The sequence below is a fragment of the Macrobrachium rosenbergii genome, chromosome 44 (assembly GCF_040412425.1).
Source record: "Macrobrachium rosenbergii isolate ZJJX-2024 chromosome 44, ASM4041242v1, whole genome shotgun sequence".
NCBI classification, from domain to species: Eukaryota; Metazoa; Arthropoda; class Malacostraca; order Decapoda; family Palaemonidae; genus Macrobrachium; species Macrobrachium rosenbergii.
The window spans coordinates 12615778-12628003 of NC_089784.1; the positions used below are offsets into that span (position 1 = coordinate 12615778).

Consider the following 12226-nt stretch of genomic DNA (forward strand, 5'->3'; position numbering starts at 1 on the left):
TTCTTAGTTATCAGTCCAGCAGCCTTGCTTTTCCTATTGCCATTATTTTCCCTTTCTAATTCATTCTGAATTTCTTCCTGTTTTGGTTCTCATTCATTATTCCATTTTCTTAGTTATCAATTCAGCAGCCTTGCTTTCAGTTAGGCTACTCTTTTTTCCGATATTGTAGCTCATTGTAAATTTCTTCCTGCTTTAGTTTTCATTCATTATCCCTTTGCTTAGTTTTTAGTTCAGCAGACTTTTTTCCTATTGCCATTTTTCGCCTATTCTAGTTCATTTTGAATTTCTTCCAGTTGTAGATCTTCCTGTTTGAGTTCTCACTCATTATCCCATTTTCTTAGTTATCAACTCATCACGAATTCGTTTGATCAAAAAGACGGTTTCGCCACGATCCTCCCGTTGCATATTAAACGATGATGGGTGTTAAATAGCTGATTCCTTTCTCTCTTTCTCTAGTCCGTTTTAAATTTGCTCCTCTTTTCTTTTACAATTTCTCAAATATTATTCACTCACTACAAATTAATCTTAAGAATTTGTTTTGGCATGATTTAGCATCTTTGGCCTTTGACCAGCGATGCGCTCGTGGAGGTTCAGACTAGTTGGTGGCAAGGGCGAGAGGATTTGTAATGTGAAAGGAATCCTGCTCTGCGATTTTCACTTGGCTGCTCTTTTGCTCGCATGCTTGCGGGGTGTGTGTTCGCATCAACAGGGTCTTATATTTATAAGGATGATGGCATTGGCTTATAGCCCTGTGGGAAAATTAGTCGCGTGACTATTTTGGTCTCATTGTCGAATATTTGATTAGTATGCGGGCTATTGTGTGTGTGTTTTTTAATGTATTTTATGCTGAAGTGTGATAGAAATTGTATCTAGTTTATACCCTTGAGTAATGCTGGCACCACTTGGAGCTATACATGGTTAAATTCCTTTTGCAAAACAACGAGTTCTCGGAGTCTTGATTTGTAACGTAATATCGAACTCTAATTCAGTGAATGGTATCTGAATCGTTAATGGTGTCAGTGTGTTCTACGTGCCCCGAGAGTTAAGAATGCGCTTGCAGCGCCAGTTAATTCAAGCTCTGCTTCTCAGAAAAGCAGCGTCATTTGCAAGTGTGGCTGAGAGGGGGGGGGAAAAAGAACTAGCAGCTAGAAGTCTATTATGGTAGCGGCCATTGGGAGACTCAGACACTGTGGTGCCTAGCAGATCCGAACTTTGTTTTGGCAGAGTCGACCGACGGACGTTCGCTTTGATTCGACACCCCCGCCCCCCACCCCCCCTACTCTCAATATTCCCTCGGTGGGGCTCCCTCCTTTGTGTTTGTTTATTTTCTAACGGTTCTTTTGTCCTAGTTCAGGCTCATTTTAGATTGAATGAATATTTACACATCTTGTGTACTGTTGTCTATTGCTCTGCGCGGGTGCCAGTAAAAGAGGATTATGCTCAGTAGACCAGTGTTTGCAGTCGTTGCTTGAACAGGCTTGGTAGTTGCAGTGTACGATAATTACTGTTCTTTACTTCGTCGACTCATGATCTGGTATATTTGTTTTGAAGGCTAAGATTTGTTTACCTGAATTTAATTAGCGTTTGATGTGTGGTGTATTGAGGATTTTATTGACATTTCACCCACTTCTTTTCGTCAAATTTTTCAAGGTGCTCACTCATCCGTGCGTTTGTGTATGCGTGGGCGCGCTCTTATGAAAGATAACGGTGGTATTATTAGTTATTATTATCCTGCAGATTTGATTGGATAGCAGAACATTGAAACCCCAACTAAAAATGTTCTTAATTAAAATAAGTTTAATGAAAAAATATAAAAAATGAATAAATAATAAAAAAAAAAACTTGCGATAAATGAAGAGGTACAACGTAAGTTATCTCTTTGAACATCCGTTTGTGCCCGATGATACGGAAGGAATATCTTCATCATATCCACAAGAATGAAGCTTGTTTTCTGGAGCAGATAACATATAATTCGTACTCATAGTTTATAGTATTGTCAAGAACAGTTGATTCAGTAGACATGGAAAACTCATTCTTAAACTTGCCATAATACTACCAAGCGTGGAGGCATTGTAACCTTTTAATGGGAAATAAAAAGTCAATGCTAATTAACTCGGCTTGTAAAGCTCTTTGTGTGTGAATATTTACCGTTTTTTGAAAACCAGGCGGCTTGTCATTGGAACGTCACAGCGTACTCAAGCCTTTTCAGAATATAAACAAGCAAAAATTATGGTTATTTTGGCTATGAACTCTCGGAAGTTTTTCTCCCAAATCTTCGAAAGTTTAAAATAGATGAGAGAGAGAGAGAGAGAGAGAGAGAGAGAGAGAGAGAGAGAGAGAGAGAGAGAGACTGCTCAAGAAAGGCAAGAGGCCGTGCTGGCTTAATGCTGTTTAATCTGCCGACGAGGACGATAGCATAGCTTCTCATCTTTCCCTTCCAAGAAAGTCGTGAAACCTTATTTTTTGCCTTATTTATCATACGGATTGAAGGCTTTTGTGTAGGCTGGGGCTCATGGTTGTGTGATAAAGGCCAGATTGGCCTGACAGAACAATGCTAATCCTGAAGTAATTCAGGTGGGCGTGCTTTATTAGTTGGTGCTATATATAGACGAAATTTTAGTCGCATCTTTAATGGGTTTTACTATATTTATTTGTTTTCTAAGTTTTTTTAACTAAATGTTTTTATTAACTATAAATGTAAATATATATATATATATATATATATATATATATATATATATATATATATATATATATATACATATATACATATATGTATATATATATTTAGATGGATAGATATTTCTGTGAAACACGTTTCCATGTGTTCATTTCCATTTATATATATATATATATATATATATATATATATATATATATATATATATATATATATATATATATATATATATATATATATATATACACACACAATTACTCACATACACAAAACATACGTACAGAGATAGACAAGCAGGCTGAAAATTATGACTTTTGTTTAAAGCAAACTGACCTAGACGTCAATTTTGGTCCTCTTGTGATCGATACTGTTACATAAGATAACGAAGTCATTTTTGGCGTGTTTGCATCGGTTCCATTTGTAATTTGTTTCACGAACACACAGCACCGGTGTTGGTATTTTTAGTTTTCAGAACAGAAAACTATCGTGCCGGCTTTGTCTGTCTCCGCGCTTTTTTCTGCAGCCCTCAGATCTTAAAAACTACAGAGGCTAGAGGGTTGCAAATTGGTATATTGATCGTCCACCCTCCAATCATCAAACATCCCAAAGTGCAGCCCTCCAGCCTCAGTAGCTCTTGTTTTATTTAAGGTTAAAGTTAGCCATAATCGTGCTTCTGGCAACGCAGCAACACAGGCCACCACGGCCTGCTGAGATTTTCATGGGCCGCGGCTCATACAGCGTTATACCGAGACCACCTAAAGATAGATCTATTTTCGGTGACCTTGATTATGGGCTATACAGACAACTAGATTGCGCCGAAGAAACTTCGGCGTAGTTTTTACTTGTTATTATTGTTTACAATAGTCGATTAAATAGTAATTGTAACAATTTTTTCCCCATACTGTACTAAGAGATTAATTCTCTGGAGGCCTTGTTCGGAAGTCTAGGTAACTAGGTTTGCTTGGCTTTATGGGATTCTTGGTTGTCAGCAACAGAATGATTTTCCCCCGTATGGCGGACTTCTAATGTGTGCTGTATTATTTTATTAATAATAATATTGAGAAAATATGCATGGTATACATGGACCTAGAAAAAGCTTATGAAGAATCCATAAAGAAGTAATTTGCATTGTGTTGAAAATATATGATGTAGAAGTAAGCGAATAGTGGCTGAAAGATATTTAAGGTGTTTATAATGGTAGTGAAGTGTAAATCATAATATGTAAACGAAAGCTTGACTGGTTTCATGTGAAAGTGGATCTGAGACGAGGGTTTGTTAAATATCCTTTTGGTGTTTAATATCTTTGCGGATGGAGTAATGCGAGACGTCAGGGGAAGGGTAGTAGATTAGTAGATGTAGGTACAGAGTTGTGAGGTAAGAAAATGCGTCGTGAAATACATGAACTAGTGAAAGATTAGAGTGTTTTCAAGAGCAGATAACTGAGGTTATGAGGAAGTTGGAGTAGTGAATTTTAATACGGATTGTGGAAGAATGAAAACAGTTAATTCAAAGAGGTAATTTGGGGTATATATGGCTGATGATGGTGGGAGGAGAGAAGGGTGCTGTGAGATGGTTAGGTCAGGTGGGAGGAATGGGGTAGGACAGGTTGATGAAAAGGGTGTATATAATTCGAAATGTAGGAGGGAGAGAGAAAAGCCTTCAGAGTGCTGGGTGGACAGTGTGAAAGAGATATTGGAAAGCGAGAGCTTTAATATTCTAGAACCGCTTAATTGGCTCAATATTCATGAAGCCCTAAGTTGCATGCAAGGTCGAGGTTTCTTGTGTATCGTCAGCTAGGTTGACACGTGCTAATAATTCTTTTTATGAGTGCGAAGTGGCCACTGTTGTGAAAGATTTCGGTTCAGGGTGTGCATACACCATTCACCAGTTAAGGTATGAATGTGGCAGTTACTGTTGTGAATTTTCTGTAACGTTTAATGTAAAAAAAAAAAATTAATATTATTGCGCACTCGAACTTTTTCCTCTTCATTATGTGCACTTCATACGTCAAAGCATGGCCCCTGAAATATTCTCATTGACCAGACGCTTTCTAAAATTGTCCGATGTATGTGTTCACCATTTGCTCCTTCTCCACCTTTCATAAGAGGGCGAAATTGATTTTAAAGAGGAAAAGTGCGAGGGAAGCGGGGTGATAAGAGGTCGGTTGAATAGGAGTAATGGGAGAGGAAAAAAAAGGAACTGTCGAGATGGAGATGCATCGTCCTCCCCTCATCCCCCCCCCCATATGGCCATCATTATCGTCAGTATTTTTTTTGTGAGGGGGAAAGAATTTCAGGACTCCTCTCTCTCTCTCTCTCTCTCTCTCTCTCTCTCTCTCTCTCTCTCTCTCTCTCTCTCTCTCTCTCGATCCGTGTTCGACCCACGAACGGGGCGAGGAAGGACATTGGATTGTTCTCTAAAAAAAAAAAAAAAAAAATAAAAGTGTGCTTCAGTTAACCTAAGCAAAATAGGTACCTAGTTGTTAGCCGACCGTTGTGGTCACAACGAAGGTGGAGAAAGAGAGAAGAGAGAAAACTAGACTTGTTTTCCTCTATCAGAAAGGTATTTTTTGATGGTCAAAATGGGAAGGCCTTGGCTAGATAATCCTCGCCACAGAACTTTGAACCATCCCAAAAATATTTTCTCTCTCTCTTCTCGAAAGTATGTAAAGTATTAGAAATTTCCTCACAGTTCTTTTCCAGCAGCTTAATTTTTTCCCTCTTGAAGTTGTTGGTGGCTGTAGTTATTGTCTGTCGTGGGCAGGGGGGGACGGTGATGATTGCGGTGTTAAGACGCACTAAAAATCTGCATTTCAGGTTCCTTCAAATGGGAATGCTTATGGCCCACCCGCTGCTGTATCTGATTTTACCCTGAGCATTTCGGTCCCGCTTTCTTTTTTAAATTCTTATGTTTGCCGTTTCATTTCTTGGGTTTTTGGGGCACTGACATGAGGAGTGACTTTGGTTGTTTTTGAGGGTTGTGGTATTATCGTTTGGCTTGTATTATTTTATTTATCAAGAATACATGATTGTGTGTTTTTCTTGGGTGCGCAAAACTGTAATTTTTGCCTTTCGTTCTGTAGATACAGATAAAAATAAAAGCATCACGTACGTGCTGTATTATTCCTTGTTTTGAGAAAGAAATGTTTGAGACACTTGGGATTATTCTGGAAGGTACCAAAAATGTAGGTTGGCGTGAATTTATTCAAGTCCAAAAATGATGCAGATAAGGTGCCACATGTAATCACAGCACAGTGCATTTCCGTTCCATTTTACTCTACAAACACCGTAACGTTCGTAAAGTCAAATCTTTTATCAATACAATTCACAGGGCCTATGTAATTTCCTCTCTCCTCCGGTGGCAGGAGTCCCCAGGTAACATTAAAACTGATAAGGTGCCTTCACATCACTGGAACGCATTGTAAGACACCATGCACTTCCATCTGCGAAACGAGATCGTTTCGTTTCAATTAAAAGTCAGATCCTTCATTCATATGCAGCCTGTATCATATCTTCCGGGGAAGGTTGAAAAGGGAAAAACGGTGCACACTTTTTCAATCTTTTGATGGATTTGGCATCCCATGGTCGCTGTCGTTTTTGTGGACAAAAATAGATCCGAGTGGGGAGGGGACATTGCAACAATGCTATTTTTCCGCTCTTGGTTTGGGCTGGTTTCGGGTAGGACATGACTGGAATTAATCGCTTCTTGAATAATACTGCGGCCTCTTTTTGATGTGACGGTTCCAGTTTTTGTTTATTATTCAAAAGTCGATGGAATTGGCAACTTGTCATTAACTAACTCAGGTCTAAAGAACAGAGAGAAAAAAAAGAGGTAAAGGGCTTTTTCTTAATGAAAGAAAACATCTGTAGTATTAACTAAGCTTACGTATATGGCCGTGGTCGGCACTAAAATAGTAAATGTTGCTTAAACATTCGGGAAACCAATTTTATCAAATAGCGCATTTCCTTGCACGTTTTGTTCCCGATTTGTTTGCTAATCTTATATACATGAGGACCAAGATTTTGAAACGTTCTTTAGATTTGTATACACTTCGGGAGAAAGACTTGTTCCTGATTTATTTGCTAATATTCTTATACATGAGGACCAAGATTTTGAAACGTTCTTTAGATTTGTGTACACTCCGGGAGAAAGACTTGATTGAGAGAGAGAGAGAGAGAGAGAGAGAGAGAGAGAGAGAGAGAGAGAGAGAGAGAGAGAGAGAGAGAGAGAGGTTTAACTTATACCTTGAATGCCAGAGCTGAACGATCAGACCCCAGCCTTGTTTGCTAATCCCGGCAGTCACCTTACTCGGATTGCATTTTGTTGACATTGCTCCGCGATCATGGCAGATAGATGTTTGCGTTGTGTGTCTTTTGTTCGTCCTTGACCTCTGCTCCCAGTCGAGGGGAACCTTGGTCTCCTCCTTGGGCGTGAGGGGTTCGCAACAATGCCCAGAGTTGATGCCAGAAAGAAAATTGCCGAGGAGTTTCTTCTTTGATGCTTTATTTTAGGGCAAGCTACACGAGAACAAAGGTTTTTCTTTTGTTAACTTTGTGGTTCGTTCTTTTTATCTATTTCCTTTCATGTTTTGGTAAATGTTAGTAGGTTGCCTTTTAGATCAATTTAGAAAACAAAGAAATGGGGCAAATACGAAGCAGCATTGATATATAGTTACAAGTTTGAACTTAAGATAATCAGGGAACAAATATTTTTGTTGCGTTACGAATTGAAAACAGCTGAAGTGGTCTACCGCATAGGTTGGGCGAAAGCTTCTGTATGTTATTTTATTCAATTATCTTTTAGTAGAGATGCTTGTGGACTCTTGTTCATTACTCTCGTTTGTTTGGAAAGGACGGTAGTCATAGCGACAGATTGTTTTTGTACGCGGTACGCCATCACAGCCCCGTGAAAGCCTAACCACAACAGTGATAGCAAAACCATGGTCGGAGACTAAACAATGATAACATCAGCAGAATTTTACGAAAATTGTTTGGTCAAATCGTGAATTAAATTCAACGAGACAAGGTTATTGAGAACGTTTCATGCTTATTTGGAATTACACAGCAAATTTGATAGATAATTTGTTTTGTTATTTCTCTAGGCGACACAAGCGTTAAATTTTTGCACCCAGAAACTCTCAGATAGATTTCACACGTTGAGGTTTCCTCCGTGGAGGCCATTTATATTACGTGACTGTCCACAGATTATGTAAGGCTTATAGGGATGTTCAAATGATTAAAACTTTTCAGTATGTATGTATGTATGTATGTATGATACATGTATGTATGTATGTATGAATGAATGAATATATATATATATATATATATATATATATATATATATATATATATATATATATATATATATATATATATACTGTATATATATAGTGTGTGTGTGTGGTTATTTGAAGCTTTCAAAACAGGAATTAAAGGGCCGCTCCCCCCCTTTTTTTAAAGAATTTAATGAAACTGAAAGCATTCATCGTCATTCTACAGTTATGTACACATTAAAAACGAGAGGATGAGAAGGAGGAATAAACCCTTTGAAAGATAACACCTTAAAGCTTGAACTTTATATAATGAAAAATTTCGTCGTTTTCAAAGGGCTTTCTCCTAGTTGATATACGATCAGTCGAGAGTGTTTTTATCTTCCTTTTCCTCTTTCATTTACTCTCAGTCCACAGAACAGGAACACCTGTTTCGAGATCTAATTGAACTTGCCGTGTCACTGACCTTAACACACTCGTGACAGATACGGTCACAAGTGGTTTATGGAACGCATCTGTTGCCAGTGTGAGCCAAGCATGTTGGCTTTTTCCCTCCTGTTTATTTGGCTGTTACCTTCTCTTTGTTCTGCTTATTGGGCTGTTACCTTCTCATTGTGCACGGAGCGCACGAGATATTAAATCTTGAAGCTTGCTGGAGTACGTATTGTCTCCCAAAGAATGCTCTCAAGTGGGGGTTATAAGATTTTGAAGTCCTTAAGAAATATTACTTTTCACAGAAGTTTCACTTCACTTAGTGAATAATGGGAGTTAGACACGTTTTTATTTGTCATAATTATATATATATATATATATATATATATATATATATATATATATATATATATATATATATATACATACACATATAAAAAAAACTTTTGATACTCAGTGTAATTTCTCTCAGATGTTTTATTGTTTTAGTAAATTCATTTCATTTCACCAGTCTGAATGAATAAAATATGAAGTGCATAAGCAGATCACTGAATAGTTTTCCAAATCCCGAGTTCGTGAAATTTCCAGAATATTTCGTACAGGGACGATATCGGTATTGGGTTCATTTCCTTTCGCTATTTCCTCTCAGAAATACCAACTCCCTCTGTAACGCCTCAGCTGCCACTAAGTAAAATATTCCGCGCTCTCAAAACTCCACACTAGGGTAAAAAAAAATCTTACTTGTGAACATCCTGGTATATGTGTTTCGCAGATAGCCCAGATAAAGACAATTGAGTGGATTGTAATATTTCGGAAATTTAATTTAGATTGGATTTTAGCCCAAAGAGCTTAATAGCCAGCCACACGGGCTTGCATTCATGCGCACGCAATACGGCCAGGTGGAGGAATTACATCTATGATGAAAATATAGCTTGTCAAGTACTTTAGAAAGTTATTTTGATATTTCCTTCCCGCTAACTCTATCATTCGCCAGCAGCAGTGCAACTTAATATATTGATAGACTGTTCGGCGCGCGAGAGCTGTTTGTGACCATCATATACGCCCTAAAGCTTCCCTTCGTCATTAGGATTTAGAGCAGCAATAAAGCGTAATCTGGGATCACACTTCGTCTTTATGAAAGTGGAATCTCGTTTCCCTCTCTGCTGCGGTTGGAGCTTGATTGTGTCGCCATCTTCTGACAAAACACATCGTTAAGGGTCCCGGATGGTGTTATCAAAGAAGTCTCTTCTGATTTGTAAGTGGATGAAGGGCGCCGACTCTTTGAATGCATGTACAGTAAGGTGGAGATTATATTATGTTTTGCCGGAAGTTATTAGTTTTCTGTAAAAGAAAACTGTTGAGATGGCTTTGTCTGTCCGTCCGCACTTTTTCTGTTCCTCCTCAGATCTTAAAAACTACTGGGGCTAGAGGGCTGCAAATCATAAAACATACCAAATTGCAGCCCTCTAGCCCCAGTAGTTTTTATTTTCTTTAAAGTTATTAGCCATAATCGTGCGTCTGGCAACGTAACAACACAGGCCACAAGGCCGGCTGAGAGTTCCATGGGCCGTGGCTCATACAGCATTATACCGAGATCACCGAAAGATATAATTATCTATTTTCGGTGGCCTTGATTATACACTGTACAGAAAACTCGATTGCGCCGAAGAAACTTTGGCGCATTTTTTACTTGTTTATTTTATTGCTCTTGCTTTCATATGAGGACTCTCTCTCTCTCTCTCTCTCTCTCTCTCTCTCTCTCTCTCTCTCTCTCTCTCTCTCTCAATTTTTTTATTTGTAAAGGTGTTTTGAGGTTTCTAGTCAAATTCAAGTTTTTCATATTCTCCAAAACTTATGGATTATTGCCCTCGATTATAATTATATATCCATGCATGTTTCATTTTCTGCAAAAGATATGTCGTAGATTCTTTCAGGACCGATTGTATGGCATTTGTTAGAAGTTTTCCTGGGTATGAAAGAAGTAAACACAGGAACGTTGAGTTTCACGAAAAGAAAAATCGATAATGAAGAAAAAGGATTTCTCTGGTGAATAAGGTTTTTAAGGAAGGTGATGATAATAGGAACATCATATGTAGAAGCGTAACAGGTTATAAAGTGCTCAGCTTTGATGCTTTCCTCTTAGTGTTCATTGTCTTTATATTCTTTTCTTTAATCACTGTTCCTGATCATGTATAATCCTTTCATAAACGTCATTCTAAATATTTTGCCTTTGAAGTCTGGAGGTATTTGGAAACTGAAGATATTTGAAAATGATTTTTTTTTTACTGTGAAATTGCATGAAAAGTAGAGATTTGAAAACTGATATTTTTTTAACTATGAAATTACATGAAAAGTAGAGATTTGAAAACTGATATTTTTTAACTGTGAAATTACATGAAAAGTAGAGATTTGAAAATGATATTATTTTAACTATGAAATTACATGGAAAACAGAGATTTGAAAACTTATTTTTTTTAACTATGAAATTACATGCAAAGTAATACAAGAGAAACTGAAGCGTGTTCAGCAAAAGTGTTGAATGGAAGGAATTTTTTCAAGTCATAAAATAAATGGAAGTGAAAGTTAAACGTTCAAAAAGCAAAAGAAAAAATGAAATGTGTCACGATTTATGAGACAGAAGGTAAGATGAAATCACCGTAGAAAAAACAGCAATGTAATTGGATGTATGAAGTAGGAATTGCTGTTGTGGAATTTAGGAAAAGTTCAATTTGCTGTCGCAGTTTCGTGAAATTAAAATTTACGAAGCAGAATAGAAAAACACTTTATATATATTTTTTGTAAAAAACAGCCACAATTTCAAAATGCTTTTTCCTGCGTAACAAAAGAATATCTTTTTATTATTTTCCTGGGAAAGAGGGAAATTGAGTTTTTTTTTTCGCACAAAAAAAAGTGTTTTTCATTTCTTGGAATCCTTGTTAAGATATGTAATTGAAAATGCCTTTTTTTTATGTAGTGGGGAATCTCATTTTGGCGTTTCTCTCTAATTAAATATTACTGTTTTGTTCGCATGACTAACTCTCATTCTGTGTGGTTGTGTTTGTCTGATGGCATATTGCTAGTTTAGAGTCTCTCTCTCTCTCTCTCTCTCTCTCTCTCTCTCTCTCTCTCTCTCTCTCTCTTTAAAAAATCCTCTCTTATTCTCTCACAAGATACCTCCAGTGTTCGCTCGACTTCCCCCCCTCTCTCTCTCTCTAACACACAAAAATACCTCGTCCTGTGTTCGCTCGACTCCCATTCTTCGACCTACACTCTCTCTCTCTCTCTCTCTCTCTCTCTCTCTCTCTCTCTCTAACGTACAAAATACCTCGTCCTGTGTTAGCTCGACTCCCATTCTTCGACGGTACTCTCTCTCTCTCTCTCTCTCTCTCTCTCTCTCTCTCTCTCTCTCTCTCTCTCTAACGCACAAAATACCTCGTCCTGTGTTAGCTCGACTCCCATTCTTCGACGGTACTCTCTCTCTCTAACGCACAAAATACCTCGTCCTGTGTTCGCTCGACTCCCATTCTTCGACGGTACTCTCTCTCTCTCTCTCTCTCTCTAACGCACAAAAAAAATACCTCGTCCTGTGTTAGCTCGACTCCCATTCTTCGACGGTACTCTCTCTCTCTAACGCACAAAATACCTCGTCCTGTGTTCGCTCGACTCCCATTCTTCGACGGTACTCTCTCTCTCTCTCTCTCTCTCTCTCTCTCTCTCTCTCTCTCTCTCTAAAACACAAAATACGTCGTCCTGTGTTCGCTCGACTCCCATTCTTCGACGGTACTCATGATCTAATGGCTCTGAGGACGGCCTTGACTGCCTGTTTGTCTCTGCTGGTCTCGTCA

The 12226-nt window shown here is 38.1% G+C and overlaps 1 protein-coding gene across 3 annotated transcripts in view; it reads left to right on the plus strand.

Moving 5' to 3' along the window:
• Positions 1-12226, plus strand: part of Atg1 (serine/threonine-protein kinase unc-51-like protein Atg1) — a 325243-nt gene that overhangs the window by 187639 nt on the left and 125378 nt on the right. The window lies entirely within an intron of this gene.